This window comes from Zea mays, unplaced genomic scaffold (genome assembly GCF_902167145.1).
Source record: "Zea mays cultivar B73 unplaced genomic scaffold, Zm-B73-REFERENCE-NAM-5.0 scaffold_49, whole genome shotgun sequence".
In the NCBI taxonomy this organism is placed as follows: domain Eukaryota; kingdom Viridiplantae; phylum Streptophyta; class Magnoliopsida; order Poales; family Poaceae; genus Zea; species Zea mays.
Genome location: NW_023367135.1, coordinates 68,074 through 84,159, shown reverse-complemented (window position 1 = coordinate 84,159; position 16,086 = coordinate 68,074). Strand labels below are relative to the sequence as shown.

At 44.2% G+C, this 16,086-nt stretch overlaps 3 non-coding genes across 3 annotated transcripts; 2 read left to right on the top strand and 1 right to left on the bottom strand.

The window, feature by feature from the left end:
* Positions 1-4,052: 4,052 nt before the first annotated feature.
* Positions 4,053-4,127, bottom strand: TRNAP-UGG (transfer RNA proline (anticodon UGG)). Its single transcript has one exon. It is a non-coding gene; the product is annotated as a tRNA-Pro (tRNA).
* Positions 4,128-6,176: 2,049 nt separating this feature from the next.
* Positions 6,177-6,248, top strand: TRNAE-UUC (transfer RNA glutamic acid (anticodon UUC)). The gene has a single exon. It is a non-coding gene; the product is annotated as a tRNA-Glu (tRNA).
* Positions 6,249-9,889: 3,641 nt separating this feature from the next.
* TRNAD-GUC (transfer RNA aspartic acid (anticodon GUC)) lies at positions 9,890-9,963 on the top strand. The gene has a single exon. It is a non-coding gene; the product is annotated as a tRNA-Asp (tRNA).
* Positions 9,964-16,086: the final 6,123 nt, after the last annotated feature.

Genomic DNA, 16,086 nt, shown 5'->3' with positions numbered 1-16,086 from the left:
ACAAGAGGGATACTTATAGATCTCTATGAGCGTAAGGCAAAGTGGGCAAGACTACTTCCACAACTACATTTTCGCCATTTTTGTTATAGCCCTTGCGGCTGCTGAAGCAGCTATTGGACTATCCATTCTTTCTTCCATCCATCGTAACAGGAAATCAACTCGTATCAATCAATCCAATTTTTGGAATAATTAGACATAGAATCCCCTAAACAAAGGGGCATATATAATAATAAGAAACATTAAGATGAATAGAAATCAAATCTTATTTTCTTATTAGTGTTTAATAATATCCTTTTTTTTAGTAGGTTATTTCAGAGTATTGTTTTTTACTTATTGAATATTGCATTTTTGCAATTCATTGATATTGCAATAATTTATATTGAAAAGATGATAGCTAATTTATTGGCTAATTCGAATTAGTATGTAGAATTCGTATAATTATAACTGTTGAAGCCTTAAATTCAAGTCTCTTGGCTTTCTAAGATCAGAGGAGGAAAAGAATGAAGGTGTGGGCGGGAAGGAGGAGGCAAGGCCCCCTCAATGTGTATTCGACTACTCATTACGGAACCACCGATTGATCCGATTAGACTTCCCGCGGGGTAGCACGGGGAACTTGCTGAATCAACTCCTTGGAATCGGAGGCCTGACTGAGGGTCAATCCTATGGTAACCTCAACCTAGGAATGCCTGTTTCACTTCCTTGACAGAGCCAACTGAGATGCTCTGTCTCGATGTTGACCTAACATGGATTGATTAGAAATTCTGAAGGGTCTCATCCTGATCTCGCAAAGGATCAGCAATAGCTGTGTGTACTCGAGGACTCTTAGGGAAAGAAAAGCACTTTTCTCTCTCAGCAGTTAGACCGGCTATGGGCGGGTTGGTTATATACTGCGCCTTCCTTCTTTCGAACCTTTTGGTATGTATTGCCCCAGAATAGAATAGATCAGATCCACCGGACCAGAAACTCAATTCCGCACTGCTGCTGAGTCGTCGGGCTTATCCACCTCAGGGATTCGTGGAATTTCCGTTTTTGAATTGCGTTGGGGGAAATCTACCAAAGCTAGGCAGATAGATAGACTCCTTTCCCGCTGCTAAGGGAGAGCAAGAAACTAAATCACATGACCAGCGCCCTTTTTTTTGCGGGTACTAAGAGTCCTCTCACTACCAACCAGCAGACATCATCATCTGGCTGGGTCTTGCCGGTATCAACAACGAGAAAGAAGAACCAAATGGAAACAGCAACTAACTATGGCTCTTGGCCCAGACAACGTCCTAGGCGTAGGGGAGATCAAAACAAGAAGTCACGCCTAGACGACGACGCCCGTCCTGGGCTGCAGTAAGTAGATCGAGAGGTCGTTCCGCCCCTTGTCCCCGAAGATGGGTAATATGTTCTCATACAATGTTGCTCCAACTTTTTTCTAGAGGGCCTAGCTGGCGAGCGATCCCAGTCCGCGGCAGAGAACAAGACAGCAAGCGAGCGTACCTTTGTTCGCTTCTTTTCCACCAAGCACAGAAGTTTAAGGAGAACTGTAGGTCGGTGGCTACCTAAGGAAACTCCGATTCGATCCGCCCCCCGGCTGGGAGGCATCTACCTCATCCCGATCACAAGGAGAGGTTCACCATGATGGGGGGGTCAGGTACTTGAATTCTTTTCGTTCCGGAAAGAATTCAATGCATAGGGGACCATCCTTTTTTTTGCGGCATGCTCTCTGATTTACGGATTCGCAGGGGGCCGAGGGCCAACCTTAGTTGACTGACAATGACAAAGGCTTGCGAAACAAAGTAGCGCCTTTGAAATGGAATCTTAATTAAGTAGTCGTCTATCAGTGGTGCGAAGCAGCTTTGCCCCGGGGAGCGAAAGGTTATACCTTTGTAAGCGAACAGCGGTTCTTCTATGTAGGGTATTCCTCCTTTACTCTCTTAATTAACGTCGAGCTAAGTGACTTTGTGTAGCGTAGTAGAATGAAGGCTACGTACGCACCGACACTCTCTTATCCCTAAGCCTCTTCTCTAACTCGCTCGCCTACAAAAAATAGTAGGCGAGGCACTCAGCCGCTGACTTTGACTGTACTGTAGTGTAGTGTAGTATACTTTCGTCGCCTTTTCTTTTAGAACCCTTTCTCATGTTCTTTCATTCATCAAGTAGGCGAACCGTCAGGTCCTTAGTAGCGTTGACAAAGAAGAAGAGCCAAAAAGAAAGCTAGAATTTCCATTCCAATAGTGAGACCAGCTTGACAAGCTACCTTTCGGGTGCGAAGATCATTTTTTATGACTTCCACTTCTCGATCCCGGCCCGGAAAAGTGACCGACCCAATGAAAGAAAGGGTTTATGAGCCCTAGCCCTGTAAGCCCACACCTGTGTAGAGTAGATCGTTCAACACCTGCGGCACAAACCCATTTTTGACCAATTGGTCCGTATATCATAGGCGACCGAACGGCCGCCCCCCGTCTTACTAGACCAACCTGCTATAATTATTCCATAAACACCTAGCGAAGATATGGCAAACAAATAAAGTAGCCCTATGTTCGGATCTGACAATACCATACCATAATCAAAAGGTACAACGGCCCAAGCGACCAGACTTAACATAAATGTAGCCACTGGAGCCATTCTAAAAAGGGAGAAATTAGCACTACTTGGTGAAATAGGTTCTTTTAGAATCAATTTAAAACCATCTGCTAGAGGTTGTAACAATCCGAACGATCCCACTACATCAGGACCCTTTCGACGTTGCACAAAAGCCATTACTTTACGTTCAGCTAGCACTAAAAAGGCTACTCCTAGTAGAAGTGGTAGAATTAAACAAAGTATTTCCGCTGGAACAGCTATGTACGTTTTCGATTTTCTATTCACTCATGATCGGGCCTGACCTGGTCGACCCGATCAAACTATTGAACTTATGATCTGGCCTGGTTGACCCAATCATGATATTGAAGGATGGGACCTTTTCTCGATAAACTCCGGATCCCGAGAAGTTTTGAAGATGGTGCTCCTGTTACGTTACTTCGAATGGAATCCTCACTTGACTAAGCATAAGCGAAAAACGTGGCTGAGAGTAAGCAATCCCCTTTCCTAGTGGTTGAGTCATGATCAGAAATATTGCGAAAGAAAGTGAAATGTCCTATCGTCGTCCCAATTTGGGTAATCCACGATGTCTTCATTTTATGTACCCATCTTTACTCGTTTTCGGTGTATCGATAGTTCGTTGTACTACACTTTGAACTAACCTAGAGTAGAGGCCGTGCTTAGGAAAAAATCGATATCAGTGAAGTAATCCCGGAACTCTAGAAATCGTGAAGAATTTCTTCCATTTTGTTCAATATCGCGAATATAGCGGAAAAGGGCCCCCTCTAGAACATTCCTTTGAATGGAATTGTTCATTGGGTTCGACTTGTTGTTCGAAAAAATCGAAAGCAGTCTCTCGTATGTTATTGTAAGGTGATTCATTCATAATATTTATTATGTGCGGTTTCAAGATGCTAAAAAAGTATATTTTGTAATCGGCTTTTGAGCTCCATTATGTGTACTTCATCAATTTAGGAATTATGGACTTGGCGGTAGTGGTCAATACTAACTGCACCGTCTAAATGCTCCCTGACCAAGTTAGCGTACTCGCCAGGGTTGAGTTGAGGGCCCGTGCGCTAATTGGGCTTCGAGGTTGGCTTGGCTATACGCGAAAAAAGCTCGCTTTCTACTGATCTGCGGCCTGTTCTGTCCTAAACAGTTCCTGAATGTTATTTGTTTCATAGGAAGATTCCAAAAGCACATTGATGCCGAAAGAATCTTCGGAACCGGTGGAGAGGCTATTCTGATTGAAGGCTAGACAAATAACATGACTGAGGTATGTAAATCAAACCAGTGAAATAGCTTTATAATATTAGATAGATATAGAATATCAAAAGCAAAAGCCTGATAATGGGTTTCAAACACGAAAGAAGAAAAGAAAAAAAGAAAATTATAGCTTTCTTTTTTTTTGGTGCGTGCTTTTCGCCTGCCTTCCCGACCACGGATAGGCTACGGGGCTTTGCACTTCGGCCCCTGTGAATACCACATCAAGGTGACAGGATTCGAACCTATGGCCCTCTGTACCCAAAACAGATGCGCTGACCAGACTGCGCTACACCTCGTCTCCCCCCCGGAACATATGGTATGGATCTACCCGATCGAAAAAGACTCGAACCGCAGTCGCCCACCCCGCGGCACAGGGAGGCGAGAACCACCGCTTTTAGGAAATAAGCCTACAATTTTATTTGATTCTCGTCTCGTTTCACTTGCATTTTCTTTCGGAATGACTTGATCGTTCTGAGAGTGGAATCGAACCACTCACTCCGGAAGGATTTAGAGTCCAAAGGGCCCAGCGAAAGAAGTCCCACGCCAGCAGCCTGCCAGAACCATTAATACAGGGTTTGATCCACTGAACACCCACACAATCTCGATTTGACAGATCATCGCCATCTCTTTGGACATGCATGTGTTAAGCAAATGGACTGAACTGAATGAAGAGTGATGTCACATCGCATTTTCGATCTTAGGCGAACGATGGGTTACCGGGTCTACGACCTCGCAAGGCACTACTGTAGACCTCTTTGGGCCAGACGCTTTCTCAATCAAAAATGGAAAGAAGGAGTGAGTCTATCACCTACGTCATTTCTCAAGCAAAAATGGAAGCATTAAGTCATCGTTCCGTCATACAACATCTAAGGTCATCCCTTACGACTTCCCTACATCACCCTTCTAAGCTCCTTTGCCCTATGACAAAAGTCTACTTTGAATGAATGATCATTTTACGGTTCGATTCCGGCTCGTGACATGAAGAAGAAGTCCCAAACAGGGATCAGATGAGTTTGCACAGCGTTACTTTTTGTTCTTCGTTGACGGAAAATCAAACGGTTCCCGGTCTTTTCAGAAGACTATGCTTACTTTCTTTTCTCTTACCGGTCTTTTCAATCAAGGAAATGTATTCCGTTCCTCGAATCGGGACTTTCTTTGTCGAGGATCTCTGGTACTCCATCGAGTTTCCGTTTCTTCTTCTAATGGCTGTGTCCGTCTAAGGTGGCTGGCTATTTGAGCGATTTAAGTATCGCGGTTGTCTTGAGCTCTGGATTGATGGACGGGGCTGGGTTCAATTTCAACTCGGAGATAGCCGGGTCTATAGCTATAGTAAGAGCCGCTTTGTGAACAGCATCGGATAACATAGCAAGGGTAGCCGCAATAGAGCAATTATGCCTTAAGCCCAAAACTCTTCCTTTCGGGGAAGGAAGAAAAGACTTTTCTTATTCCAAGCCAGCTACGGGACAAGTGAAACGGGCAGTTAGTTCAGTGAGGACAGCAGTTCCAGCAAAGACAGTGGAATGGTAAAGCTGTTCATTCTCAACGGGAAAGGATTTCTCTATTGCAACGGGGCTAGTTTCAACAAGGTGAGCAAAGCTAGATACTTAGGCTTGTCCAGTTGTTCCACCAACCCCTGCTCCCGACCCAGGTACATTCTTCTTGGCAGCTCAAGACCTTTCTTGTTCCTTGCTCCCGTGGATCGATACTAGTTACTTACCTTTAATCTTAGCTTAGTGTCTTTTACCTAACCTACTCGCTCGCCGAGCTTTTTTTATCTTGGTTATTGGCTTTTTTACTCAAGTTAGAGCTTTTCTTTCCTGGCTTTTTCACTCGAGTTGTTCGCTTGGCTTTAGCTCATTTTTTTGTCCATTTCTTCTCTTTACAGATCCCCTCGAAGTATCCAGAAGAATGGCAATGCAAAATAATAGCAATAGTCGTCTCGTAGGTGCTGGTGAAAGAATAGCTTATGGGGCTGGAGTCAAAGGAGCTTTCATAGACATAGAAATCATAATAGAAAGAGCAGGCCTGCGAGCAGCGAGTGCCCTTTGTAAGTTGCGAGCCTGCCTGTCAAACCATAGGCGCCTTACCGCCCCCCCTTTCTTTTTTGAATTAGAAAGAAGGGGATGAAAGACAAAGAAAGAGATCAGGTTATTTATGATCGGAGAAAAGGAAGGGGCGTGGTTGATGTGTCACTGGGAACCCGTAGGAAGGGGAGACGACCGGCCTCATTCACATCTGAAATCGCCAACATGAACACAAACGAAATCGTCGAATTTCGTATAGAAAGAAAAGGAACCACTTCTATTCTCTTCTCTTTTCTTAGGTATATGAAGAATTGCTTTTTGGTCCCTTTCGTCCAGTGGTTAGGACATCGTCTTTTCATGTCGAAGACACGGGTTCGATTCCCGTAAGGGATATTACTTCATCCTGGCCTTCAAATCGTTGGTGCTGATTATCATATAATCTCCTTGCTTTGGAGTGAAGAAAAGAAGTTCGATCAGTTCATTCAATTAGGAAGCGTCAGACTAGGCCTTTCTTTCAACGAATGTCTCATTCTAATCTACCTACCCGGATCCCTTTGCTACTAAGCGAGCCAACTATCTATCGACAGACCCATCAGCTTTGCACTTAACTAACCCATTTATTTCCAACAGTTTGACGCCCCATTCCTCGTTTTCCCACTTGTACTTCTATGCCTTGCCCCATAGAGAGGAGTCTTCTTTCTTCGGAAAAACGGCTGAATTCGATTAAGTATTCCCATAGAGAAAAAAGCCCACTAATAACTGGAGCTGGAGGTAGTAGCCCTTCCTCTTTGGTCTAGTTGACCGCAGCACCCATTGCCGAAAGCAGCTCATACGGGGGTATTTCCTTGGCCAACGCTTCTAGTAGGAGGCATATTCCTTTCTCCCGAGGGTGAGGTTTCTCACTTTTGCCTATGGCTGGCATAACCAAATCTAGAGCGGAGTGAGCCAATCCATTTGTAACCGTTTCAAAGTCTTCTGCGGCATCTTCTGGATCAGAATCTCCTGCTCAACCGAGAATGAATTCATTTTCATTGTATTATGTGGCAGTCCCACTACTTTCAACCATGGAAGCGAATCGATGATCCTGTCCAGAGTATCTTTATGAAGAATATCCTAGCCTAGTCATAGCTTTCTTTGTAAATGATCTCTCCTCTGCATCGCTGGAAAAGTTCTCAACCGGATTATCGGAGAACAACCGCACTCAACCAAGAACTTCCCCTTCCCCCATTTCCCTGTCTTCGCTATTTTGCTTTTCTACTGCTTGCTCCCCGAGCTCCCTATCCGAGTAAGTCCTACCTTCCTGGTTGGCAAGTAGTAAACCCTACTTCCCTTTCAAATCCTTGATTTGATCATCTTCATTCCATGGTGGACGGAGGAAAACTAGTTACAAATGTTCTTTGCTCGTGATACTTTGAATTGAAAGAGGAACGCTTGCAACGATAGCCCTTGTCAAGCAAAGCATCCTAGTGTGAAAAAGCAAGAAAATGCACTGACTGGCCCTGCCTTCAGCCGTACTCTCCTTTCATCTGGGTGGGTACTAGTTTGAAAGCAGGAACTCGGAAAGGAGGCACGGTTTTAGCAAGAAGCAAGGAATTCCAATTCATAGGAAAGCCAGCCCTTCGAAGAAAACGGAAGTGCTAGCAACGAAAGCAGCAGGGCCACGAATCGGATTAACAGATAGGGATCAGGTTGTTGTTGAAGTTCAGTAAAGAGCAGGGCCAAGCCAAGCCGGATTAGCAGAAGAAAAAAAGAAAGAGAAGGGATACCCTTGCATCCCTTCTCTTTCCATTTTCAATATTACAGATTATCTAATCTTTGTTGCTGCTTAGGACTAGGCGAACATCAGATGAGATGAAAGCTAGTACTACCTCATACGATACGGTGAAGAAATTCTAATCTGCTCTAGAAAACCACTTTTCATGTTCCAGATATAGCACGTAGGTTGTGACTCCACATGGGGAGCTGAGGGACATAACATGATAATAGAAGGTCATCCTAGGTAGAGCTGTAGCACAGATCCACGGAGCGGGAGGTAAGAGGAAAAGAAAAGAATACCACCATAAAAGAAAATTGTGCCCTCTTGAGCCCTAAACCTAGGAGCAATGGTTTCTCTCCTTCCCAAACTGCAACCGCAACCAGTTCTAATTCAAACAGTGTGGTGGAGTTCAATCAGAAACTCTCCTTCATCCCTCTTCAAATGCATTCCTCACTACGAGATTGAATATGTTTTCCCAGCCTCCCACCAGTAGGCGAATCCCTCCAACCAATGACTACACTACCTTGGTTATCCGCTTTCATGTCTTGGATTGAGCTTTCTAACTCTTATTATAGTTGGGTGGGCGGAAAGAAAGGACAAGATTCCTGCTTCGTTCAAAGTCCTAGTCCTGTCTCCTGATATCTCGCCCGCTATTTCTATCTCCGCTAAACCTAGTCACTTGGCTAGCTATACTTCTATAGGAACTATCTAAGCTATACTTTACTTGACATGACTGCCTATCCTGGAACTAAAAGTCTTAAATACGTCTCTCTTGGCTACCCGTGACTTGCGTTGACCTATCCCTACTACTTGGTTATTAGCTTACCCTTTTATACCTATTAGAAACCCTAGCTAGCTTGTAAACACCTATCTCGTGCTTTACTTCTATACTGACCTAAACGTGAACTGAACAATATGCCTACCTTTTTTATGTTTCTCAACAATAAGCATCCCGTGGTGACAACAAACCATATGCCAACAAACAACTCCTTAAAATGCTTATATGTATACAGCTTGGCCTTGCTATTCACAAATGTCTATCAGCTTCTCCTGCTTCTATACTTGCCTATCTGTGACATGACCTATTCCTACTTGCTTTGTCAACTACTTTACGATACTTAACTTAACTTTACGATACTTTACTTTATCCCCAGACCTATAAACAATGGGTCTCAATTCGGGAGGAAGAACCGGTAAATTGTACATACGAATGTCAATCTTCATTTAATACACTGGTAGGGGTCGATCAGGCAAATCCCAAAGCCCCGAACTGCTCTACTGATCTTCTCTCTCTTCAGACTCACTGAACCAGACTCCTTTTGCACTGAGAACACAATTAAGAACCCTCCTTCTCACATCACAAGAAGGCAAACCTTGTACGTTGATCGAATCTTCTTTCGCATCCAGAAGAGAGGCTGTGGGCTATCCGAGAGAGTGGTTCAGGTGACTACCGGAGTCATTGATTAAGCAGGTCAGATGGGCTTAGTAGGGCTCGAACCTACAATATCACCGTTATGAGCGGTACGTTTCAACCAATTAAACTATAAGCCCAATCGGATCTCTACATGCCGGGAAGAGCGGACAGAAAGAGGAGACCCTTTGCTCTATCTCCTTCTTCCTCTTCCCGGGGCCCCGGAGGGCAAGCCCTATTAAAGAAGCTAAGTGACTTTCGTCACTCAAGTAGTGAGTTTGAGAGTGGCCGTTAGGGCGACCACTTGTACTTCTAGGCCTTGGCGACCTATAGTCTTGTTACGCAACACAGCTTCACTCGATTCAGTAAATCAATAGTTCAAACCAGCCCACTAATAGCTTAGATAGTGGCCCTTCCACTTTGGTTTGGTATAGTTGACCCTACCTATTGACTCAAGGTAAGACCTCTGACTCAAGGTTCATAGGAAGGGGGAACCCAGACGTAGTGGGATGTAGGCTTCAGTTGTTTTGGTACTTTTGCACTACCTACGTCTTATTATTTATTTTGTAACCGGCTTTTCACCGGCAGGTCAGTAGGCCTTTTAGAAGGCGAACAAACGAAAGTTCTCCGCGGGCGCTAGCGCTATCTTGTTCGCTTTTGTCAACTGAAGTCGCGCGTAGCGCCAACTAACTGATAGCTGATAGAGCGCGGAGCCCCGAGTCTAAGCGAGCAGAGCCATTTCTTTGTCGTCAAAAGAAAAAAAAAGTACTAAAGGCGAAGGGCATTCTGTTGTACAGCTACTTTGGTTTTGGTATAGTTACAAAGGTAACCGGTAGGTGACTGTTGAATCGACAGTAGTTACGAAAGGGGGAAATAGCTCAGTTGGTTAGAGTGCTGGTCTGTCACGCCAGAAGTCGCGGGTTCGAACCCCGTTTTCCCCGCACGATCTTCCTCTTCCTGCCCGACTCATTTTGTCTTCACTGGAAGCTGCTGATCCCAGCGTAGCATTCAAGACAATTGTTCCTTCTTCGGTCTCCCTCCACCCCCTTCGTTTGTTGTGGGTCGCGTCTCACCGCAGGCACTTAATGAAAATGAATGAGTGAAGATCTTCCTTCCCCCCTTGTGTCTTACCAAGGACTGAGTTCCCACTTGTGGCGAAAAAAAAGTATACCATCCCACCCGGCCTCCCCCCGGGGGGTTAAGGTTCCTCTCGGAGACTGCCAGTCTACAAGAAGCTGGCAGAGCTTTAGCCATTGGACCACATCCATCCATCCTCCTACCTAAACAGTGACGCCTTTTCTTGTTCGTTCTTCGAATTACGCTAGTGGAGACTAATTCCTTCCGGCTAATGAAGATACTACCCCAGTCTTCCCATTCATTCCCAGTGGATCCTTTTCATTGAACGAACCAAGTTCACCTATACGAGAGTGAGGAATAGAAATCCTACAATCAACTTCCCACTTTTTATGTCCCGTTTGACGATTCTGCTGCGTCTTTAGAAAAGAAAAAGGAGAAGGACAGGGTCAGAAAAGCGATAACTATCAATTCGAATTCAGAATGAATCAAATCTCCCCAAGTAGGATTCGAACCTACGACCAGTCAGTTAACAGCCGACCGCTCTACCACTGAGCTACTGAGGAAGAACGGACTTAAGGAAGCTGACTCTCGTTCTTTGGACCAACCAACCGAAAAGAAAAAAAGTTAGTCACTTTTTCTCTTTTCCGGGAGAAAGGGTGACGATAGCAATCCCCTTTGCCTCCCCGGCCGGGGAGCCCCCAGGACAGGACAAGGGGGGCGGCGGTCAACCATCAACTCTCGATATGCATATTGATCAATCGATCTCTGCGTCCTGCCAGTTCGCTAAGTAGACTCACTCTACCGAGGGGCAACTAAGGTTGGTTCCTGCCAACTGCTTCCCTTGCTGATCAGCAAGGGAATTGGCAAGTATGAGAGAGGACTCTCTCTGTCTCTCCGAGTTTCAACTACTAAGTGAAGTGAAGTAGCACTTCAGCTATTCTAAATGTAAATAGATTCCGATCAAGCAAGCAGGAGAAGGTGGTCCTTTCATCTCTCTGTCTGCTCCATGCTCTATAGCCTAAGGATCATGAGCAGGTTTAATGCTAGAAAAAAGGAGATCTGCCTAATCATTTCGGTAGATGAAGTAGTGGGATGGGAGGTCACGAAGGAAGTAAGGGGGCGTGTTAAGTTGATAATTTCGAACATTGTAGCATCCTTTTGACGGTTGGGCTTTGAGTTGAGTTCTTTTAAGAACTCTTAATATGAAAATACACATCATAAAATGACGCATCGAGCGAGACCATTCTGTTTCATTGTGAATGAAAGACGTTTTCGACCAAAAACATCTACTCATATCCAGCTTCGTGTCATTTTTCTTCCATTCGCTCGCAGGCTAAACCCCCAAGATCTTTCACTGTTCAGTTTGGTTTCCGTTCGTTAGCAAGTGCCCGGCATCCGTCAAACGAACATCGGCTAGTTGTGCTAGCTTTTCTAGCTACCTCTTTCACCATTCATTGGTTTGCGGATCTCTCCGATTCATTCCCGACTTCCATCCAGGAAGCGATCTCGGTAACCCACGATAAATCCAAATCCTATCAAAACAGCTGTTCCAATCCAATGAAGATATCTCAACATCAATCAACTATTCTTATCGGAAGCTTAGTCTAAACCGAGAAACAAGTTTTTTCGCATCGCTAATAATCCGGCGAAGGGAGGATTCTTCAGAGCGGGATCAATGGACAACGGAGATTTCATAGCTGTCCGGGTGGTTAGGACATCCTATCTTGAGAGATTTAGAAGGGAATGCATGTGCCTACCCTCAAACTTTTGGTTTTGTTTTGTTAGACGGATACGGGATTGTGAGAGCTGATGTTCCGGGATAGAAATCCAGTGTCGAACAAGTAAGTGTAACTTTTAAGTTATCAGGTGGTGAACTCGATAGAAAAGGGTTCTTTCTTATTCGTTAGAGGAGGGTTGTTCTTATGAACGAACAATTTCCAATGACAAGATGGTTGTGCAATCTTGTTATTTTTTTACTATAACTGCAACTGCTACAACTACAAGACGAGAAAAAGATGAAAAAATCCAGTCTATCGCTGGAAGAAGATTGGAATGCGCCCCAAGAGGTGATCGAAATAAAGAGGATAGAAGTCTTTCAAAATCACCCCCGCGTAAAGGAAAAAGCCCTTTCTTATTCTTGGTCGTCTTGCCCCCCTGCTAAAAGATTTCCGTTTCAAACCAGGTTGTTCTTTCGCTTCTACGCTCGTCATTACCTTTTCGTGCTTTCTCGTACCAGTGCGTATATCAATGAAATGGGGTTTCCTTTTAGATTAGAATAGAACCGCCCACTATGTCTGTGATCCAATCTCAGAACTCTTCTTTCTTTCCTCGTTCATCCAATAGCTCTCCAAATGGAACCTCAGCTTTCATAAACAGGAGCCGAAAGAAGGCGGATTGATGCAAGTGTAATCATTCCACGGATAAAGAAAAGAGTGCATGCATCAGTCTCAGTCTCAAAGCCCTTTGAGGCAGTCGGAATTCTCGTATCAATAAGATCATATCGGTATCCATCTATGAAAGATCTCTATTGCATCAAACCTCCCCCTAGCCCGTCCCTTTTTGGTATAGAAAGTTCCAGCCAATTCCAATAGCTTGATAGAGGGCGCTATTACCCTTCAGCTCAAACTTTCGGAAAGCTCTATAGTATCGTATTCCGCTCGTATGCTCTCGTTATGTAATATAATACCTTTTACCGTTCATCAAGTGAACGTAGCCCTTTCGTAGTCTATGCCCCTTTATTCTTAAGTGGGGGAATCCTCTGAAAGCCGGTGATCGAGTGAGTAAGTCCGCCAGGAAGCTAGTTCTTTAGGGCTTAAATGAAAGCTTGTCGGCTGTGAAAAGTATACCTTTCCTTTCCCACCAGTTTTTCGGTGCCTTCTTTATGCTCGAGACTAAGGAAGCAAGAGGAAGAGTGAGGGTCGACAGGCAAAGAATGGCTTGAGTGAAAGCTGGAGTGGCACAAGACAGATTGAAAGCAAAGGGAATAGCTCATATGGAAAGATACATATATAGTAAATTGAATTTGAAAGATACCCGTAATAAGCGATATTCTAAAAGATTCAGAATGAATGAAGACTTTCTAATAACATAGGGTTCCCGTGCAGCCAATGGGATTGGGGGAGTAGTTCATAGTTCCCCTCTAGCCAATCCTAAAAGTTCTTCTGCCTTCGATCCAGTGGTAAGCCTTTCAAGTTTCCAGCCAGTAGACAAGAAATTCTGTACTGTAAGTAAGAGACTAGGGATAGCCATCAGAAAAGGGGAAGCCTGTCTCAATCAGTACTTCTTTTTTTGGAAAGCCAGGTTTTTTTATATGAAACTCAGGCAAGAAGACGAAAAGACGTTCACGTTACCAATTCCGTCTCGTCTGATCTTTTTTTTATTGGTTTTGTTTTTTCTCTCGTGCCCTTCCGGGTGGTACAAAGAACTGATGTAGGGGTTGCCGCTCCTTACCTTAGTTCATCTCTCGGTAGAACAAGGCACCTATGCGGTGGGTTCGACTCCCACAGGAGCGTACATTTCCAATCGATTTGGTACTTTTCTTGATTCAGAGTTCTTGCTGTCCATTACAGATTCTTTAGCGATGTAAAGCCATCAGGCAGTAGACCGGCAAGGGAACGGCTGTCTCGGTATTCGTTCTTGAATCAGTGACTGAGAGTAAGGGCTAGTGATTCATCTAATCAGACTAGTGGGGCATCTTTCTTTTCGTAGTAAGCAACTCTATTGAGAAAGCTCTTTCTTGATCGAAGTAAAGAATCATTGTAGTTCCTCTTTAGGCGAGCTACTTCGTTCCTATTCTCCGATTCTGAATAGGATCAGGTTGTAATGAACCAAAAATACTTCGCTAAGGTTCAACCGTTTCGCTACGGTTTTCTTCCAATTTCTTCTAAGGAAGTAAAATAAAAGAAAGAAAATAAAGGCCTTATAAGCTTTCTCTGTATGGAAAAAGGAAGAAGATGCTGCTTCGGCTTCCGTTTCTAGCTCTGCTTGAGCTGCTTCGTCTGTTTCTCTTGATGTGGATGTCGGTGAGTCAGATCTCTTCTCTCACTTTCGGAGCACAGTTGGTCCTCAATTTGAAAACCGACAAAGGTGACTTCTTCCTTATTCACGCCTTGATGCACCGCACCTTTTTCGTGTTCAATCTCGCCTGAGAGCAGTGCATCGATACCATTCGTCTTGAAGAGCCTATATAAGCCCTGACCGAAGAGAATCCTTTGATATCCGTCTTGCCTTCTCAGTCCTCCTTCTCATCCCATAGGTCTCAGGGTCCCCTCCACCGACCCTTGTACTATAGGTTTCCGGGCGTGAGCCAAACCTAGGGCTTGGATCGAAATATAGCTTTGCTTCCTTTTTTTCTTTAGTCAGAAAGAGTTCCCAGCTTATAGTAAAGGCTATAATAGTTCTAGTTTTCTTTCTCATTAGGGAAGGCGGGCTCGCAAGCCTAGCCTTATTTTTAGCGGCCGGGAGCTAATGTGAGAGGCATCGGCAGCCTCAACCACGGTTCAAGCACCGGCTCACGACAGAGCTTGATCATACCTGGACCTACTTCATTTTCTACTCCTGTAGGTTAGGTTACCGATTTTCCTCCGACGATGACTCTAGGTGAGGGACTTAGGCCTATCAACGGCATTCTGGACCTGCCTTTCTTCTCACTTGATAACAGATCATCTAGCTCTCTTTTATAGTATAGTAAAAGTCTATCTGGGCACGGAAGCTAAGCGGGCTAAGAAAAAGGCTTAATAAGATGAGTGGGGAAGAAAAAGTATAGCATTCATTCCGAACTGATTCTAAGAATCGCTATTAGATGCTTCTGCAGATTCGTATGTTGCTCTAATTGAAGCAAGGGCTAAGGGTTCGGTGGGTGCAGGCCGGTCAGCCATCAGTCTCAGATCCATTCCCGCATTCTCTTATTATGTAGTCTTGCTCACTTGACGATTCGGAAGATGAGGATAAGAAGAAAGGATAAAGAGCAGGATCGTGAGGATGCCCCCTAGAGGAAGGTGGCTCTAGACCTCCTGTTTAGAAGAATGAATTTCCATTCTTTTGTTGGTTTTCTGTTCACTTTGAATCAGCCTACGTCGTCTCTCTTCCCTCACAATCATCAGTGTCTGAAGTTTCATGATGAATATTGGTTTCACATTTTATTGCTGTAGTGAGGAAATAGAACCAGATGATACTAAAAATTTGTATTTGAGTTCTGATGAGGAGTGAGGTAGATTCGCATTGTTGAAGAAAGCGAAGAAAAAGGATGCTGCTATGGCTTGCTTGTGGCTCTTTCTTCTATTGGCTAGTCTCAGGCATGAGAGTTTAAATTTCTTTTGAAAAGCAAGTGCGGCTCAGTCATAAGTGTTAGTAATAGCATGAAGATTGATAAGTTGTCGGTTCCAAGAGAGCATAAAAAGATCCGGTCACAAGGAAAGTTTCGTAATCAAAACTTTGTATTTGTATCAAGTAAAATCAAAGTTACGGTAATAATAAAAGTATCCTTCTTTCCGATAAATAAAACTAAAAAGACTATGATAAGTTCCCCAAGGAAATGCGCCAGTTCGTCACAATCAATCTTCGAAAAAGTCGAGAAAAAAGAAAGACTCAACATCGAATCTAGTCTTTGCTTTATGTCTTTTACTATTACTATTATTTATAGAAAGGCATCCTCTCTATACTCTAAACCCTTATCGGGGAGAAGTCACTCTTCTAAGTGCTATATACGAGCAAAGGGAGGAGGTCTCTATGGATAGAGTTCTATCAGAACCCAACCCTGAAAGCTATGACATTACGGGCCACAACGGATGAAGTGGCGGAGATCGGAGAAAGCGGAAAAACTCAGACAGCTACTAAAGAAGACTCGGTCCTATAATGCCGAGTTCCTAGTTAAAGTTATGGTTACTACCCGGAGAGGAAAGTGATTCAGATTATGAAGTTTCCGAGAGGCGCCTAAGGCTAAGATAAGGTTAGGGAAAGAAGAAGACAACAAGATTATGGCTGGCAGC